Here is an 18,428-nt window from a genome sequence, read left to right as displayed (position 1 = left end):
AAATCCAGCTCACCAAATGATTCATTTTAAACTCATTCATAAGGCTTATACGACTCCATGGCTATTGTGGAAAATGAATAGAAAGCAAAATCCTTTTTGCCACCTATGTGAGGGTTCTAATATGGGCACTTATATGCATATGTTTTGGTATTGTCCTTGTGTTACAATGTTTTGGTCACTGGTGCAGACCGAACTATCTGTCTTGATGGACATTGAGATCCAGAGAGAACCATTACTTTTCCTGCTGCTTGATGATTCTTCGTTGTCACTGTCTCTTAATCAAAGGAGGATTCTGTCCACTGCCCTTACTGCAGCTAAAAAAGTAATCCTAAAATTATGGTTTGAGCCTTCCATACCGGTTATGTGGACATGGAGATCGTATCTTTTGGACATTGCTCGTCTGGAAGGTACTATTGCAAGGATTCTTGGTGCCTCTGGAAAGACGATACAGTTTTGGAGGGATCTCATTGACAATCTATCAGAAAAACAATAAAAGCTAAATTAATGATTTAGATTTTCTGCTTTCCAATGTGTATTTGTATTCTGATTTATTTTTGTTTAGTTTCCCATTCTTCATTTATCTTTATTTTATGGTTATGTATTATTTTCTCTTTATTTACTTGTACATACATATTATATCTTGAAATGTATGTATAACTGTCATCTTGGGAGGTTCTTGGGCATGTTTGTAAACAAAATATAAAACTGTTGATAAAAAATAAGTATAAAAAAAAAAAAAAAAAAGAAAGCTTGTTTCGGACATTCTAACAGCTAAATTAGAGCATTTTAGTAATGAACAGTGTTCTTTGTCAAAACTGACATTCTCATCATCTACTGATGAACTGTGTCACAAAATGCAGTTTTCAGCTCAGAAAGCTTGTTTCTGACATTCTAACAGCTCAATTAGAGCATTTTAGCAATGAACAGTGTTCTTTGTCAAAACTGACATTCTCATCATCCTCTGATGAACTGTGTCACAAAATGCAGTTTTCAGCTCAGAAAGCTTGTTTCTGACATTCTAACAGCTCAATTAGAGCATTTTAGCAATGAACAGTGTTCTTTGTCAAAACTGACATTCTCATCATCCTCTGATGGACATTGTCACAAAATGATTTTTTTAGCCCAGGAAGCTTGTTTCTGTCATTCTAACAGCTCAATCAGAGCATTTTAGTAATGAAGAGTGTTCTTTGTCAAAACTGACATTCTCAACATCCACTGATGCACTTTGTCACAAAATGCAGTTTCCAGCTCAGAAAGCTTGTTTCTGACATTCTAACAGCTCAGTTAGAGCATTTTAATAATGAATAGTGTTCTTTGTCAATACTGACATTCTCATCATCCACTGATGCAATTTGTCACAAAATGTAGTTTTCAGCTCAGAAAGCTTGTTTCTGACATTCTAACACCTCAATCAGAGCATTTTAGTAATGAACAGTGTTCTTTGTCAAAACTGACATTCTCATCATCCACTGATGAACTGTGTCACAAAATGCAGTTTTCAGCTCAGCAAGCTTGTTTCTGACATTCTAACAGCTCAATTAGAGCATTTTAGTAATGAAGAGTGTTCTTTGTCAAAACTGACATTCTCATCATCCACTGATGCACTTTGTCACAAAATGCAGTTTCCAGCTCAGAAAGCTTGTTTCTGACATTCTAAAAGCTCAATTAGAGCATTTTAGTAATGAAGAGTGTTCTTTGTCAAAACTGACATTCTCATCATCCACTGATGCACTTTGTCACAAAATGCAGTTTCCAGCTCAGAAAGCTTGTTTCTGACATTCTGAAAGCTCAATTAGAGCATTTTAGTAATGAACAGTGTTCTTTGTAAAAACTGACATTCTCATCATCTACTGATGAACTGTGTCACAAAATGTAGTTCTCAGCTCAGAAAGCTTGTTTCTGACATTCTAACAGCTCAATCATAGCATTTTAGTAATGAAGAGTGTTCTTTGTCAAAACTGACATTCTCATCATCTACTGATGAACTGTGTCACAAAATGCAGTTTTCAGCTCAGAAAGCTTGTTTCTGACATTCTAACAGCTCAATTAGAGCATTTTAGCAATGAACAGTGTTCTTTGTCAAAACTGACATTCTCATCATCCTCTGATGGACATTGTCACAAAATGATTTTTTTAGCCCAGGAAGCTTGTTTCTGTCATTCTAACAGCTCAATCAGAGCATTTTAGTAATGAAGAGTGTTCTTTGTCAAAACTGACATTCTCAACATCCACTGATGCACTCTGTCACAAAATGCAGTTTCCAGCTCAGAAAGCTTGTTTCTGACATTCTAACAGCTCAGTTAGAGCATTTTAATAATGAACAGTGTTCTTTGTCAATACTGACATTCTCATCATCCACTGATGCACTTTGTCACAAAATGTAGTTTTCAGCTCAGAAAGCTTGTTTCTGACATTCTAACACCTCAATCAGAGCATTTTAGTAATGAACAGTGTTCTTTGTCAAAACTGACATTCTCATCATCCACTGATGAACTGTGTCACAAAATGCAGTTTTCAGCTCAGCAAGCTTGTTTCTGACATTCTAACAGCTCAATTAGAGCATTTTAGTAATGAACAGTGTTCTTTGTCAAAACTGACATTCTCATCATCCTCTGATGGACATTGTCACAAAATGACTTTTTTAGCCCAGAAAGCTTGTTTCTCTCATTTTAACAGCTCAATCAGAGCATTTAGTAATGAAGAGTGTTCTTTGTCAAAACTGACATTCTCATCATCCACTGATGCACTCTGTCACAAAATGCAGTTTTCAGCTCAGAAAGCTTGTTTCTGACATTCGAACAGCTCAATTAGAGCATTTTAGTAATGGACAGTGTTCTTTGTCAAAACTGACATTCTCATCATCCACTGATGAACTGTGTCACAAAATGCAGTTTTCAGCTCAGAAAGCTTGTTTCTGACATTCTAACAGCTCAATCAGAGCATTTTAGTAATGAAGAGTGTTCTTTGTCAAAACTGACATTCTCATCATCCACTGATGCACTTTGTCACAAAATGTAGTTTTCAGCTCAGGAAGCTTGTTTCTGACATTCTAACACCTCAATCAGAGCATTTTAGTAATGAACAGTGTTCTTTGTCAAAACTGACATTCTCATCATCCACTGATGAACTGTGTCACAAAATGCAGTTTTCAGCTCAGCAAGCTTGTTTCTGACATTCTAACAGCTCAATTAGAGCATTTTAGTAATGAAGAGTGTTCTTTGTCAAAACTGACATTCTCATCATCCACTGACATTCTCATCATCCACTGATGCACTTTGTCACAAAATGCAGTTTCCAGCTCAGAAAGCTTGTTTCTGACATTCTAAAAGCTCAATTAGAGCATTTTAGTAATGAACAGTGTTCTTTGTCAATACTGACATTCTCATCATCCACTGATGCACTTTGTCACAAAATGCAGTTTTCAGCTCAGAAAGCTTGTTTCTGACATACTAACAGCTCAATTAGAGCATTTTAGTAATGAACAGTGTTCTTTGTCAAAACTGACATTCTCATCATCCACTGATGCACTTTGTCACAAAATGTAGTTCTCAGCTCAGAAAGCTTGTTTCTGACATTCTAACAGCTCAATCATAGCATTTTAGTAATGAAGAGTGTTCTTTGTCAAAACTGACATTCTCATCATCTACTGATGAACTGTGTCACAAAATGCAGTTTTCAGCTCAGAAAGCTTGTTTCTGACATTCTAACAGCTCAATTAGAGCATTTTAGCAATGAACAGTGTTCTTTGTCAAAACTGACATTCTCATCATCCTCTGATGGACATTGTCACAAAATGATTTTTTTAGCCCAGGAAGCTTGTTTCTGTCATTCTAACAGCTCAATTAGAGCATTTCAGTAATGAACAGTGTTCTTTGTCAAAACTGACATTCTCATCATCCACTGATGCACTCTGTCACAAAATGCAGTTTTCAGCTCAGAAAGCTTGTTTCTGACATTCTAACAGCTCAATTAGAGCATTTTAGTAATGAACAGTGTTCTTTGTCAAAACTGACATTCTCATCATCCACTGATGAACTGTTTCACAAAATGCAGTTTTCAGCTCAGAAAGCTTGTTTCTGACATTCTAACAGCTCAATCAGAGCATTTTAGTAATGAAGAGTGTTCTTTGTCAAAACTGACATTCTCATCATCCACTGATGCACTTTGTCACAAAATGCAGTTTCCAGCTCAGAAAGCTTGTTTCTGACATTCTAAAAGCTCAATTAGAGCATTTTAGTAATGAACAATGTTCTTTGTCAATACTGACATTCTCATCATCCACTGATGCACTTTGTCACAAAATGCAGTTTTCAGCTCAGAAAGCTTGTTTCTGACATTCTAACAGCTCAATTAGAACATTTCAGTAATGAACAGTGTTCTTTGTCAAAACTGAGTTTCTCATCATCCTCTGATGGACATTGTCACAAAATACATTTTTTAGCCCAGAAAGCTTGTTTCTGTCATTCTAACAGCTCAATTAGAGCATTTTAGTAATGAACAGTGTTCTTTGTCAAAACTGACATTCTCATCATCCACTGATGCACTTTGTCACAAAATGTAGTTCTCAGCTCAGAAAGCTTGTTTCTGACATTCTAAAAGCTCAATTAGAGCATTTTAGTAATGAACAGTGTTCTTTGTCAATACTGACATTCTCATCATCCACTGATGCACTTTGTCACAAAATGCAGTTTTCAGCTCAGAAAGCTTGTTTCTGAGATTCTAAAAGCTCAATTAGAGCATTTCAGTAATGAACAGTGTTCTTTGTCAAAACTGACATTCTCATCATCCTCTGATGGACATTGTCACAAAATTATTTTTTTAGCCCAGGAAGCTTGTTTCTGTCATTCTAACAGCTCAATCAGAGCATTTTAGTAATGAAGAGTGTTCTTTGTCAAAACTGACATTCTCATCATCCACTGATGCACTGTGTCACAAAATGCAGTTTTCAGCTCAGAAAGCTTGTTTCTGACATTCTAACAGCTCAATTAGAGCATTTTAGTAATGAACAGTGTTCTTTGTCAAAACTGACATTCTCATCATCCACTGATGAACTGTTTCACAAAATGCAGTTTTCAGCTCAGAAAGCTTGTTTCTGACATTCTAACAGCTCAATCAGAGCATTTTAGTAATGAAGAGTGTTCTTTGTCAAAACTGACATTCTCATCATCCACTGATGCACTTTGTCACAAAATGCAGTTTTCAGCTCAGAAAGCTTGTTTCTGACATTCTAACAGCTCAATTAGAGCATTTTAGTAATGAACAGTGTTCTTTGTCAAAACTGACATTCTCATCATCCACTGATGAACTGTTTCACAAAATGCAGTTTTCAGCTCAGAAAGCTTGTTTCTGACATTCTAACAGCTCAATCAGAGCATTTTAGTAATGAAGAGTGTTCTTTGTCAAAACTGACATTCTCATCATCCACTGATGCACTTTGTCACAAAATGCAGTTTCCAGCTCAGAAAGCTTGTTTCTGACATTCTAAAAGCTCAATTAGAGCATTTTAGTAATGAACAATGTTCTTTGTCAATACTGACATTCTCATCATCCACTGATGCACTTTGTCACAAAATGCAGTTTCCAGCTCAGAAAGCTTGTTTCTGACATTCTAAAAGCTCAATTAGAGCATTTTAGTAATGAACAGTGTTCTTTGTCAATACTGACATTCTCATCATCCACTGATGCACTTTGTCACAAAATGCAGTTTTCAGCTCAGAAAGCTTGTTTCTGACATTCTAACAGCTCAATTAGAGCATTTTAGTAATGAAAAGTGTTCTTTGTCAAAACTGACATTCTCATCATCCACTGATGCACTTTGTCACAAAATGTAGTTCTCAGCTCAGAAAGCTTGTTTCTGACATTCTAACAGCTCAATTAGAGCATTTCAGTAATGAACAGTGTTCTTTGTCAAAACTGACATTCTCATCATCTACTGATGAACTGTGTCACAAAATGCAGTTTTCAGCTCAGCAAGCTTGTTTCTGACATTCTAACAGCTCACTTAGAGCATTTTTGTAATGAACAGTGTTCTTTGTCAAAACTGACATTGTCATCATCCTCTGATGGACATTGTCACAAAATGATTTTTTTAGCCCAGAAAGCTTGTTTCTGTCATTCTAACAGCTCAATCAGAGCATTTTAGTAATGAAGAGTGTTCTTTGTCAAAACTGACATTCTCATCATCCACTGATGCACTCTGTCACAAAATGCAGTTTTCAGCTCAGAAAGCTTGTTTCTGACATTCTAACAGCTCAATTAGAGCATTTTAGTAATGAACAGTGTTCTTTGTCAAAACTGACATTCTCATCATCCACTGATGCACTCTGTCACAAAATGCAGTTTTCAGCTCAGAAAGCTTGTTTCTGACATTCTAACAGTTCAATTAGAGCATTTTAGTAATGAACAGTGTTCTTTCTCAAAACTGACATTCTCATCATCCACTGATGCACTTTGTCACAAAATGCAGTTTTCAGCTCAGAAAGCTTGTTTCTGACATTCTAACAGCTCAATTAGAAAATTTTAGTAATGAACAGTGTTCTTTGTCAAAACTGACATTCTCATCATCCACTGATGCACTTTTTCAAAAAATGTAGTTCTCAGCTCAGAAATCTTGTTTCTGACATTCTAACAGCTCAATTAGAGCATTTCAGTAATGTACGGTGTTCTTTGTCAAAACTGACATTCTCATCATCCACTGATGCACTGTGTCACAAAATGCAGTTTTCAGCTCAGAAAGCTTGTTTCTGACATTCTAACAGCTCAATTAGAGCATTTTAGTAATGAACAGTGTTCTTTGTCAAAACTGACATTCTCATCATCCACTGATGAACTGTTTCACAAAATGCAGTTTTCAGCTCAGAAAGCTTGTTTCTGACATTCTAACAGCTCAATCAGAGCATTTTAGTAATGAAGAGTGTTCTTTGTCAAAACTGACATTCTCATCATCCACTGATGCACTTTGTCACAAAATGCAGTTTCCAGCTCAGAAAGCTTGTTTCTGACATTCTAAAAGCTCAATTAGAGCATTTTAGTAATGAACAGTGTTCTTTGTCAATACTGACATTCTCATCATCCACTGATGCACTCTGTCACAAAATGCAGTTTTCAGCTCAGAAAGCTTGTTTCTGACATTCTAACAGCTCAATTAGAGCATTTCAGTAATGAACAGTGTTCTTTGTCAAAACTGACATTCTCATCATCCACTGATGCACTCTGTCACAAAATGCAGTTTTCAGCTCAGAAAGCTTGTTTCTGACATTCTAACAGCTCAATTAGAGCATTTTAGTAATGAAGAGTGTTCTTTGTCAAAACTGACATTCTCATCATCCACTGATGCACTTTGTCACAAAATGCAGTTTCCAGCTCAGAAAGCTTGTTTCTGACATTCTAAAAGCTCAATTAGAGCATTTTAGTAATGAACAATGTTCTTTGTCAATACTGACATTCTCATCATCCACTGATGCACTTTGTCACAAAATGCAGTTTTCAGCTCAGAAAGCTTGTTTCTGACATTCTAACAGCTCAATTAGAACATTTCAGTAATGAACAGTGTTCTTTGTCAAAACTGAGTTTCTCATCATCCTCTGATGGACATTGTCACAAAATGCATTTTTTAGCCCAGAAAGCTTGTTTCTGTCATTCTAACAGCTCAATTAGAGCATTTTAGTAATGAACAGTGTTCTTTGTCAAAACTGACATTCTCATCATCCACTGATGCACTTTGTCACAAAATGTAGTTCTCAGCTCAGAAAGCTTGTTTCTGACATTCTAAAAGCTCAATTAGAGCATTTTAGTAATGAACAGTGTTCTTTGTCAATACTGACATTCTCATCATCCACTGATGCACTTTGTCACAAAATGCAGTTTTCAGCTCAGAAAGCTTGTTTCTGAGATTCTAACAGCTCAATTAGAGCATTTCAGTAATGAACAGTGTTCTTTGTCAAAACTGACATTCTCATCATCTACTGATGAACTGTGTCACAGAATGCAGTTTTCAGCTCAGAAAGCTTGTTTCTGAAATTCTAACAGCTCAATTAGAGCATTTTAGCAATGAACAGTGTTCTTTGTCAAAACTGACATTCTCATCATCCACTGATGCACTTTGTCACAAAATGTAGTTCTCAGCTCAGAAAGCTTGTTTCTGACATTCTAAAAGCTCAATTAGAGCATTTTAGTAATGAACAGTGTTCTTTGTCAATACTGACATTCTCATCATCCACTGATGCACTTTGTCACAAAATGCAGTTTTCAGCTCAGAAAGCTTGTTTCTGAGATTCTAACAGCTCAATTAGAGCATTTCAGTAATGAACAGTGTTCTTTGTCAAAACTAACATTCTCATCATCTACTGATGAACTGTGTCACAAAATGCAGTTTTCAGCTCAGAAAGCTTGTTTCTGAAATTCTAACAGCTCAATTAGAGCATTTTAGCAATGAACAGTGTTCTTTGTCAAAACTGACATTCTCATCATCCTCTGATGGACATTGTCACAAAATTATTTTTTTAGCCCAGGAAGCTTGTTTCTGTCATTCTAACAGCTCAATCAGAGCATTTTAGTAATGAAGAGAGTTCTTTGTCAAAACTGACATTCTCATCATCCACTGATGCACTGTGTCACAAAATGCAGTTTTCAGCTCAGAAAGCTTGTTTCTGACATTCTAACAGCTCAATTAGAGCATTTTAGTAATGAACAGTGTTCTTTGTCAAAACTGACATTCTCATCATCCACTGATGAACTGTTTCACAAAATGCAGTTTTCAGCTCAGAAAGCTTGTTTCTGACATTCTAACAGCTCAATCAGATCATTTTAGTAATGAAGAGTGTTCTTTGTCAAAACTGACATTCTCATCATCCACTGATGCACTGTGTCACAAAATGCAGTTTTCAGCTCAGAAAGCTTGTTTCTGACATTCTAACAGCTCAATTAGAGCATTTTAGTAATGAACAGTGTTCTTTGTCAAAACTGACATTCTCATCATCCACTGATGAACTGTTTCACAAAATGCAGTTTTCAGCTCAGAAAGCTTGTTTCTGACATTCTAACAGCTCAATTAGAGCATTTTAGTAATGAACAGTGTTCTTTGTCAAAACTGACATTCTCATCATCCACTGATGCACTTTGTCACAAAATGCAGTTTCCAGCTCAGAAAGCTTGTTTCTGACATTCTAAAAGCTCAATTAGAGCATTTTAGTAATGAACAATGTTCTTTGTCAATACTGACATTCTCATCATCCACTGATGCACTTTGTCACAAAATGCAGTTTTCAGCTCAGAAAGCTTGTTTCTGACATTCTAACAGCTCAATTAGAACATTTCAGTAATGAACAGTGTTCTTTGTCAAAACTGAGTTTCTCATCATCCTCTGATGGACATTGTCACAAAATGCATTTTTTAGCCCAGAAAGCTTGTTTCTGTCATTCTAACAGCTCAATTAGAGCATTTTAGTAATGAACAGTGTTCTTTGTCAAAACTGACATTCTCATCATCCACTGATGCACTTTGTCACAAAATGTAGTTCTCAGCTCAGAAAGCTTGTTTCTGACATTCTAAAAGCTCAATTAGAGCATTTTAGTAATGAACAGTGTTCTTTGTCAATACTGACATTCTCATCATCCACTGATGCACTTTGTCACAAAATGCAGTTTTCAGCTCAGAAAGCTTGTTTCTGAGATTCTAACAGCTCAATTAGAGCATTTCAGTAATGAACAGTGTTCTTTGTCAAAACTGACATTCTCATCATCTACTGATGAACTGTGTCACAAAATGCAGTTTTCAGCTCAGAAAGCTTGTTTCTGAAATTCTAACAGCTCAATTAGAGCATTTTAGCAATGAACAGTGTTCTTTGTCAAAACTGACATTCTCATCATCCACTGATGCACTTTGTCACAAAATGTAGTTCTCAGCTCAGAAAGCTTGTTTCTGACATTCTAAAAGCTCAATTAGAGCATTTTAGTAATGAACAGTGTTCTTTGTCAATACTGACATTCTCATCATCCACTGATGCACTTTGTCACAAAATGCAGTTTTCAGCTCAGAAAGCTTGTTTCTGAGATTCTAACAGCTCAATTAGAGCATTTCAGTAATGAACAGTGTTCTTTGTCAAAACTAACATTCTCATCATCTACTGATGAACTGTGTCACAAAATGCAGTTTTCAGCTCAGAAAGCTTGTTTCTGAAATTCTAACAGCTCAATTAGAGCATTTTAGCAATGAACAGTGTTCTTTGTCAAAACTGACATTCTCATCATCCTCTGATGGACATTGTCACAAAATTATTTTTTTAGCCCAGGAAGCTTGTTTCTGTCATTCTAACAGCTCAATCAGAGCATTTTAGTAATGAAGAGAGTTCTTTGTCAAAACTGACATTCTCATCATCCACTGATGCACTGTGTCACAAAATGCAGTTTTCAGCTCAGAAAGCTTGTTTCTGACATTCTAACAGCTCAATTAGAGCATTTTAGTAATGAACAGTGTTCTTTGTCAAAACTGACATTCTCATCATCCACTGATGAACTGTTTCACAAAATGCAGTTTTCAGCTCAGAAAGCTTGTTTCTGACATTCTAACAGCTCAATCAGATCATTTTAGTAATGAAGAGTGTTCTTTGTCAAAACTGACATTCTCATCATCCACTGATGCACTGTGTCACAAAATGCAGTTTTCAGCTCAGAAAGCTTGTTTCTGACATTCTAACAGCTCAATTAGAGCATTTTAGTAATGAACAGTGTTCTTTGTCAAAACTGACATTCTCATCATCCACTGATGAACTGTTTCACAAAATGCAGTTTTCAGCTCAGAAAGCTTGTTTCTGACATTCTAACAGCTCAATCAGATCATTTTAGTAATGAAGAGTGTTCTTTGTCAAAACTGACATTCTCATCATCCACTGATGCACTTTGTCACAAAATGCAGTTTCCAGCTCAGAAAGCTTGTTTCTGACATTCTAAAAGCTCAATTAGAGCATTTTAGTAATGAACAGTGTTCTTTGTCAATACTGACATTCTCATCATCCACTGATGCACTTTGTCACAAAATGCAGTTTTCAGCTCAGAAAGCTTGTTTCTGAGATTCTAACAGCTCAATTAGAGCATTTCAGTAATGAACAGTGTTCTTTGTCAAAACTGACATTCTCATCATCTACTGATGAACTGTGTCACAAAATGCAGTTTTCAGCTCAGAAAGCTTGTTTCTGACATTCTAACAGCTCAATTAGAGCATTTTAGCAATGAACAGTGTTCTTTGTCAAAACTGACATTCTCATCATCCTATGATGGACATTGTCACAAAATTATTTTTTTAGCCCAGGAAGCTTGTTTCTGTCATTCTAACAGCTCAATCAGAGCATTTTAGTAATGAAGAGTGTTCTTTGTCAAAACTGACATTCTCATCATCCACTGATGCACTGTGTCACAAAATGCAGTTTTCAGCTCAGAAAGCTTGTTTCTGACATTCTAACAGCTCAATTAGAGCATTTTAGTAGTGAACAGTGTTCTTTGTCAAAACTGACATTCTCATCATCCACTGATGAACTGTTTCACAAAATGCAGTTTTCAGCTCAGAAAGCTTGTTTCTGACATTCTAACAGCTCAATCAGAGCATTTTAGTAATGAAGAGTGTTCTTTGTCAAAACTGACATTCTCATCATCCACTGATGCACTTTGTCACAAAATGCAGTTTCCAGCTCAGAAAGCTTGTTTCTGACATTCTAAAAGCTCAATTAGAGCATTTTAGTAATGAACAGTGTTCTTTGTCAATACTGACATTCTCATCATCCACTGATGCACTTTGTCACAAAATGCAGTTTGCAGCTCAGAAAATTGTTTCTGACATTCTAACGGCTCAAATAGAGCATTTTAGTAATGAACAGTGTTCTTTGTCAAAACTGACATTCTCATCATCCACTGATGCACTTTGTCACAAAATGCAGTTTCCAGGTCAGAAAGCTTGTTTCTGACATTCTAAAAGCTCAATTAGAGCATTTTAGTAATGAACAGTGTTCTTTGTCAATACTGACATTCTCATCATCCACTGATGCACTTTGTCACAAAATGCAGTTTTCAGCTCAGAAAGCTTGTTTCTGACATTCTAACAGCTCAATTAGAACATTTCAGTAATGAACAGTGTTCTTTGTCAAAACTGAGTTTCTCATCATCCTCTGATGGACATTGTCACAAAATGCATTTTTTAGCCCAGAAAGCTTGTTTCTGTCATTCTAACAGCTCAATTAGAGCATTTTAGTAATGAACAGTGTTCTTTGTCAAAACTGACATTCTCATCATCCACTGATGCACTTTGTCACAAAATGTAGTTCTCAGCTCAGAAAGCTTGTTTCTGACATTCTAAAAGCTCAATTAGAGCATTTTAGTAATGAACAGTGTTCTTTGTCAAAACTGACATTCTCATCATCTACTGATGAACTGTGTCACAAAATGCAGTTTTCAGCTCAGAAAGCTTGTTTCTGACATTCTAACAGCTCAATTAGAGCATTTTAGCAATGAACAGTGTTCTTTGTCAAAACTGACATTCTCATCATCCTCTGATGGACATTGTCACAAAATTATTTTTTTAGCCCAGGAAGCTTGTTTCTGTCATTCTAACAGCTCAATCAGAGCATTTTAGTAATGAAGAGTGTTCTTTGTCAAAACTGACATTCTCATCATCCACTGATGCACTGTGTCACAAAATGCAGTTTTCAGCTCAGAAAGCTTGTTTCTGACATTCTAACAGCTCAATTAGAGCATTTTAGTAATGAACAGTGTTCTTTGTCAAAACTGACATTCTCATCATCCACTGATGAACTGTTTCACAAAATGCAGTTTTCAGCTCAGAAAGCTTGTTTCTGACATTCTAACAGCTCAATCAGAGCATTTTAGTAATGAAGAGTGTTCTTTGTCAAAACTGACATTCTCATCATCCACTGATGCACTTTGTCACAAAATGCAGTTTCCAGCTCAGAAAGCTTGTTTCTGACATTCTAAAAGCTCAATTAGAGCATTTTAGTAATGAACAGTGTTCTTTGTCAATACTGACATTCTCATCATCCACTGATGCACTCTGTCACAAAATGCAGTTTTCAGCTCAGAAAGCTTGTTTCTGACATTCTAACAGCTCAATTAGAGCATTTCAGTAATGAACAGTGTTCTTTGTCAAAACTGACATTCTCATCATCCACTGATGCACTTTGTCACAAAATGCAGTTTTCAGCTCAGAAAGCTTGTTTCTGACATTCTAACAGCTCAATTAGAACATTTCAGTAATGAACAGTGTTCTTTGTCAAAACTGAGTTTCTCATCATCCTCTGATGGACATTGTCACAAAATGCATTTTTTAGCCCAGAAAGCTTGTTTCTGTCATTCTAACAGCTCAATTAGAGCATTTTAGTAATGAACAGTGTTCTTTGTCAAAACTGACATTCTCATCATCCACTGATGCACTTTGTCACAAAATGTAGTTCTCAGCTCAGAAAGCTTGTTTCTGACATTCTAAAAGCTCAATTAGAGCATTTTAGTAATGAACAGTGTTCTTTGTCAATACTGACATTCTCATCATCCACTGATGCACTTTGTCACAAAATGCAGTTTTCAGCTCAGAAAGCTTGTTTCTGAGATTCTAACAGCTCAATTAGAGCATTTCAGTAATGAACAGTGTTCTTTGTCAAAACTAACATTCTCATCATCTACTGATGAACTGTGTCACAAAATGCAGTTTTCAGCTCAGAAAGCTTGTTTCTGAAATTCTAACAGCTCAATTAGAGCATTTTAGCAATGAACAGTGTTCTTTGTCAAAACTGACATTCTCATCATCCTCTGATGGACATTGTAACAAAATTATTTTTTTAGCCCAGGAAGCTTGTTTCTGTCATTCTAACAGCTCAATCAGAGCATTTTAGTAATGAAGAGTGTTCTTTGTCAAAACTGACATTCTCATCATCCACTGATGCACTGTGTCACAAAATGCAGTTTTCAGCTCAGAAAGCTTGTTTCTGACATTCTAACAGCTCAATTAGAGCATTTTAGTAATGAACAGTGTTCTTTGTCAAAACTGACATTCTCATCATCCACTGATGAACTGTTTCACAAAATGCAGTTTTCAGCTCAGAAAGCTTGTTTCTGACATTCTAACAGCTCAATCAGATCATTTTAGTAATGAAGAGTGTTCTTTGTCAAAACTGACATTCTCATCATCCACTGATGCACTTTGTCACAAAATGCAGTTTCCAGCTCAGAAAGCTTGTTTCTGACATTCTAAAAGCTCAATTAGAGCATTTTAGTAATGAACAGTGTTCTTTGTCAATACTGACATTCTCATCATCCACTGATGCACTTTGTCACAAAATGCAGTTTGCAGCTCAGAAAATTGTTTCTGACATTCTAACGGCTCAAATAGAGCATTTTAGTAATGAACAGTGTTCTTTGTCAAAACTGACATTCTCATCATCCACTGATGCACTTTGTCACAAAATGCAGTTTCCAGGTCAGAAAGCTTGTTTCTGACATTCTAAAAGCTCAATTAGAGCATTTTAGTAATGAACAGTGTTCTTTGTCAATACTGACATTCTCATCATCCACTGATGCACTTTGTCACAAAATGCAGTTTTCAGCTCAGAAAGCTTGTTTCTGACATTCTAACAGCTCAATTAGAACATTTCAGTAATGAACAGTGTTCTTTGTCAAAACTGAGTTTCTCATCATCCTCTGATGGACATTGTCACAAAATGCATTTTTTAGCCCAGAAAGCTTGTTTCTGTCATTCTAACAGCTCAATTAGAGCATTTTAGTAATGAACAGTGTTCTTTGTCAAAACTGACATTCTCATCATCCACTGATGCACTTTGTCACAAAATGTAGTTCTCAGCTCAGAAAGCTTGTTTCTGACATTCTAAAAGCTCAATTAGAGCATTTTAGTAATGAACAGTGTTCTTTGTCAAAACTGACATTCTCATCAACTACTGATGAACTGTGTCACAAAATGCAGTTTTCAGCTCAGAAAGCTTGTTTCTGACATTCTAACAGCTCAATTAGAGCATTTTAGCAATGAACAGTGTTCTTTGTCAAAACTGACATTCTCATCATCCTCTGATTGACATTGTCACAAAATTATTTTTTTAGCCCAGGAAGCTTGTTTCTGTCATTCTAACAGCTCAATCAGAGCATTTTAGTAATGAAGAGTGTTCTTTGTCAAAACTGACATTCTCATCATCCACTGATGCACTGTGTCACAAAATGCAGTTTTCAGCTCAGAAAGCTTGTTTCTGACATTCTAACAGCTCAATTAGAGCATTTTAGTAATGAACAGTGTTCTTTGTCAAAACTGACATTCTCATCATCCACTGATGAACTGTTTCACAAAATGCAGTTTTCAGCTCAGAAAGCTTGTTTCTGACATTCTAACAGCTCAATCAGAGCATTTTAGTAATGAAGAGTGTTCTTTGTCAAAACTGACATTCTCATCATCCACTGATGCACTTTGTCACAAAATGCAGTTTCCAGCTCAGAAAGCTTGTTTCTGACATTCTAAAAGCTCAATTAGAGCATTTTAGTAATGAACAGTGTTCTTTGTCAATACTGACATTCTCATCATCCACTGATGCACTCTGTCACAAAATGCAGTTTTCAGCTCAGAAAGCTTGTTTCTGACATTCTAACAGCTCAATTAGAGCATTTCAGTAATGAACAGTGTTCTTTGTCAAAACTGACATTCTCATCATCCACTGATGCACTCTGTCACAAAATGCAGTTTTCAGCTCAGAAAGCTTGTTTCTGACATTCTAACAGCTCAATTAGAGCATTTTAGTAATGAACAGTGTTCTTTGTCAAAACTGACATTCTCATCATCCACTGATGAACTGTTTCACAAAATGCAGTTTTCAGCTCAGAAAGCTTGTTTCTGACATTCTAACAGCTCAATCAGAGCATTTTAGTAATGAAGAGTGTTCTTTGTCAAAACTGACATTCTCATCATCCACTGATGCACTTTGTCACAAAATGTAGTTCTCAGCTCAGAAAGCTTGTTTCTGACATTCTAAAAGCTCAATTAGAGCATTTTAGTAATGAACAATGTTCTTCGTCAATACTGACATTCTCATCATCCACTGATGCACTTTGTCACAAAATGCAGTTTTCAGCTCAGAAAGCTTGTTTCTGACATTCTAACAGCTCAATTAGAACATTTCAGTAATGAACAGTGTTCTTTGTCAAAACTGAGTTTCTCATCATCCTCTGATGGACATTGTCACAAAATGCATTTTTTAGCCCAGAAAGCTTGTTTCTGTCATTCTAACAGCTCAATTAGAGCATTTTAGTAATGAACAGTGTTCTTTGTCAAAACTGACATTCTCATCATCCACTGATGCACTTTGTCACAAAATGTAGTTCTCAGCTCAGAAAGCTTGTTTCTGACATTCTAAAAGCTCAATTAGAGCATTTTAGTAATGAACAGTGTTCTTTGTCAATACTGACATTCTCATCATCCACTGATGCACTTTGTCACAAAATGCAGTTTTCAGCTCAGAAAGCTTGTTTCTGAGATTCTAACAGCTCAATTAGAGCATTTCAGTAATGAACAGTGTTCTTTGTCAAAACTAACATTCTCATCATCTACTGATGAACTGTGTCACAAAATGCAGTTTTCAGCTCAGAAAGCTTGTTTCTGAAATTCTAACAGCTCAATTAGAGCATTTTAGCAATGAACAGTGTTCTTTGTCAAAACTGACATTCTCATCATCCTCTGATGGACATTGTCACAAAATTATTTTTTTAGCCCAGGAAGCTTGTTTCTGTCATTCTAACAGCTCAATCAGAGCATTTTAGTAATGAAGAGTGTTCTTTGTCAAAACTGACATTCTCATCATCCACTGATGCACTGTGTCACAAAATGCAGTTTTCAGCTCAGAAAGCTTGTTTCTGACATTCTAACAGCTCAATTAGAGCATTTTAGTAATGAACAGTGTTCTTTGTCAAAACTGACATTCTCATCATCCACTGATGAACTGTTTCACAAAATGCAGTTTTCAGCTCAGAAAGCTTGTTTCTGACATTCTAACAGCTCAATCAGATCATTTTAGTAATGAAGAGTGTTCTTTGTCAAAACTGACATTCTCATCATCCACTGATGCACTTTGTCACAAAATGCAGTTTCCAGCTCAGAAAGCTTGTTTCTGACATTCTAAAAGCTCAATTAGAGCATTTTAGTAATGAACAGTGTTCTTTGTCAATACTGACATTCTCATCATCCACTGATGCACTCTGTCACAAAATGCAGTTTTCAGCTCAGAAAGCTTGTTTCTGACATTCTAACAGCTCAATTAGAGCATTTCAGTAATGAACAGTGTTCTTTGTCAAAACTGACATTCTCATCATCCACTGATGCACTCTGTCACAAAATGCAGTTTTCAGCTCAGAAAGCTTGTTTCTGACATTCTAACAGCTCAATTAGAGCATTTTAGTAATGAACAGTGTTCTTTGTCAAAACTGACATTCTCATCATCCACTGATGAACTGTTTCACAAAATGCAGTTTTCAGCTAAGAAAGCTTGTTTCTGACATTCTAACAGCTCAATCAGAGCATTTTAGTAATGAAGAGTGTTCTTTGTCAAAACTGACATTCTCATCATCCACTGATGCACTTTGTCACAAAATGCAGTTTCCAGCTCAGAAAGCTTGTTTCTGACATTCTAAAAGCTCAATTAGAGCATTTTAGTAATGAACAGTGTTCTTTGTCAATACTGACATTCTCATCATCCACTGATGCACTTTGTCACAAAATGCAGTTTTCAGCTCAGAAAGCTTGTTTCTGACATTCTAACAGCTCAATTAGAGCATTTTAGTAATGAAAAGTGTTCTTTGTCAAAACTGACATTCTCATCATCCACTGATGCACTTTGTCACAAAATGTAGTTCTCAGCTCAGAAAGCTTGTTTCTGACATTCTAACAGCTCAATTAGAGCATTTTAGTAATGAACAGTGTTCTTTGTCAAAACTGACATTCTCATCATCTACTGATGAACTGTGTCACAAAATGCAGTTTTCAGCTCAGCAAGCTTGTTTCTGACATTCTAACAGCTCACTTAGAGCATTTTAGTAATGAAAAGTGTTCTTTGTCAAAACTGACATTCTCATCATCCACTGATGCACTTTGTCACAAAATGTAGTTCTCAGCTCAGAAAGCTTGTTTCTGACATTCTAACAGCTCAATTAGAGCATTTCAGTAATGAACAGTGTTCTTTGTCAAAACTGACATTCTCATCATCTACTGATGAACTGTGTCACAAAATGCAGTTTTCAGCTCAGCAAGCTTGTTTCTGACATTCTAACAGCTCACTTAGAGCATTTTTGCAATGAACAGTGTTCTTTGTCAAAACTGACATTGTCATCATCCTCTGATGGATATTGTCACAAAATGATTTTTTTAGCCCAGAAAGCTTGTTTCTG

Source organism: Barbatula barbatula (assembly GCF_947034865.1).
Source record: "Barbatula barbatula genome assembly, chromosome: 19".
Taxonomy (NCBI): Eukaryota; Metazoa; Chordata; class Actinopteri; order Cypriniformes; family Nemacheilidae; genus Barbatula; species Barbatula barbatula.
This window is presented reverse-complemented; position numbering follows the sequence as displayed.